Genomic DNA, 2,500 nt, shown 5'->3' with positions numbered 1-2,500 from the left:
CGGGCCCGGCTTAATAGTCGCTCTCGCAGCCCGGGCCGCGACAGTCGAGCCCCGGCAGGTCCGGGGGGAAATTTTTCAAAGTCCCTTCCCGAGCACCAGGTCAACCCCATTGGTTTCGACGGGTTGACCTGGTGGCCGGTTTGTCTTCCGGGCAGGGGAATTTTTCAAAGTGCCTTGCCTGCCACCAGGTCAACCCGGTTCTCCTTCGCCGACAGGAGCTCCAGGTTGACCTGGTGGCCGCGACCGCGGCTGGCCACCAGGTCAACCCGGTTCTCCCACGGGCGTCAGAGCTCCGGGTTGACCTGCTGGCCGGGACCCTGCGGCCGGCCATCAGGTAAACCCGGTTCTCCTTCGCCGCCGGAGCTCCGGTTGACCTGGTGGCCGGGACCACTGCGCCAGCAGGTCACCCCATTGGTTTCGACGGGTTGACCTGGTGGCCGGTTTGCCTTCCGGGCCGGGCGGTCCCCACACCGGTGCAGCGCAGCACCGCACCTCAGGACCTCCGAGGGGCTTAATAGTCGACCCGGGCGGGTCCGGGCCGGCGTAATAATCGATCCCCGGCCGGTCCGGGGCCGGCTTAAAAGTCGACCCGGGCGGTCCGGGCCCGCGACAGTCGATCTCGGCGGGTCCGGGGCCGGCTTAATCGTCGACCCCGGGCGGGTCCGGGCCCGGCTTAATAGTCGATCCCCGGGCGGGTCCGGGGCCGGCTTAATAGTCGACCCCGGCGGGTCCGCCCGCTTAATAGTCGATCCTCGGCGGGTCCGGGGCCGCTTAACAGTCGACCCCGGCAGGTCCGGGGGAGGCTCAACGGTCGTTCCCAGCAGTCCGGGGAAAGCTTAACAGTCGCTCCCAGACTCTGCGGGTGAGGCTTAACGGTCCTCCCCGGATCTCCGCCAGGCTTCCCTGTCGTCCCCCAAACTCTGCGGGGTCAGGCTCGACGGTCCTCCCCCGGGGGTCAGCTTAACAGTCGTCCCCCAGACTCTCCGGGGTGAGGCTTAACGGTCCGCCAGACTCTCCGGGGTGAGGCTTAACGGTCCCCTCCCCGGGATCTCCGGGGCAGGCTTCTGTCGCCCCCAGACTCCGCGGGTGAGGCTTAACGGTCCTCCCCGGGATCTCCGGGCAGGCTTCCCTGTCGTCCCCCACACTCTGCGGGGTGAGGCTTGACGGTCCTCCCAAAGCAGTCCGGGGGTAAGCTTAACGGTCCTCCCCCAAACTCCTCGTCCGCCCATGGGCCCCGGGGGTGGGGGGTCCCCCCGAGGCTTCGGGAGCCGCGGGTCCTCCTCGGTGGTGGTGGGGGGGACTCGGGAGCGAGGAGGGGGCCTTCGGGCCCCGCCGCGTTCCTCCTCCCCGAAAAGGAGGGAGCCGGCCGGGACTGGGAAAATTTGCTCACGGCACCTGGGATTCCCAGGCGGTCACCCATCCAAGTACTAGCCAGGCCCGGACGGTTTACCTTCCGAGATCGGACGGGATCGGGGCTTTCGGTCCGGTATGGCCGTAGGCACCCGCCCGAGCCTCCGCCCGCTTCCTCCACGGGCCCGAGCCAAACGGCCGGGAGGCAGTCCTCGCCGCGCTCGGCCGCCGCTCGCGGCCGGGTCCCGGTCTCGGCGGGGCGATCCGCCCCACGCCCCGAGCGCCCCAGCGCTCCCGCCCGCCCGGGAGGGACCCTGCCGGTGGCGCCCGGCCTGGGGACCCACGGTGCGAGGGGCGGGAGGGGAGCCGTCCGACGCCCACCCGGAGAACAGGTCCACCGACCGGTCGACCCGACGGCCGGTCGGTCGGTCTCGAGGTCATCTCAAGTTTGTCCACAGGAGGGCAGCACTGCGGCCGGGCAGCAGGTCAACCCGGTTCTCCTACGGCCGTCGGAGCCCGGGTTTACCTGGTGGCCGGGACCGCTCAGGCCGCCAGCAGGTCAACCCGGTTCTCCCTACGTCCGTCGGAGCTCCGGGTTTACCTGGTGGCCGGGGACCGCTCAGGCCGCCAGCAGGTCAACCCGGTTCTCCCTACGGCCGTCGGAGCCCGGGTTTACCTGGTGGCCGGGGACCGCTCAGGCCGGCCAGCAGGTCAACCCGGTTCTCCCTACGTCCGTCGGAGCTCCGGGTTGACCTGCGGCCGGGGACCGCCAGGCCGGCCAGCAGGTCAACCCGGTTCTCCCTACGTCCGTCGGAGCTCCGGGTTTACCTGGTGGCCGGGGACCGCTGAGGCCGGCCAGCAGGTCAACCCGGTTCTCCCTACGTCCGTCGGAGCCCGGGTTTACCTGGTGGCCGGGGACAGCTCAGGCCGGCCAGCAGGTCAACCCGGTTGTCCCTACGGCCGTCGGAGCCCGGGTTTACCTGGTGGCCGAATACCGCTGCTGCCGGGCAGCAGGTCAACCCGGTTCTCCCCTTCGTCGGCCGGGGCTCCGGGTTTACCTGGTGGCCGAGGACCGCTGCGGCCGGGCAGCAGGTCAACCCGGTTCTCCCTACGTCCGTCGGAGCTCCGGGTTTACCTGGTGGCCGAGGAC

General features: G+C 70.3%; 1 pseudogene; it reads right to left on the bottom strand.

Moving 5' to 3' along the window:
• Nucleotides 1-1,383: 1,383 nt before the first annotated feature.
• Nucleotides 1,384-1,500, bottom strand: LOC120376248 (annotated as a pseudogene).
• Nucleotides 1,501-2,500: the final 1,000 nt, after the last annotated feature.

This window comes from Mauremys reevesii, linkage group 12, assembly GCF_016161935.1.
Source record: "Mauremys reevesii isolate NIE-2019 linkage group 12, ASM1616193v1, whole genome shotgun sequence".
Taxonomy (NCBI): Eukaryota; Metazoa; Chordata; order Testudines; family Geoemydidae; genus Mauremys; species Mauremys reevesii.
This window is presented reverse-complemented; position numbering and strand designations above follow the sequence as displayed.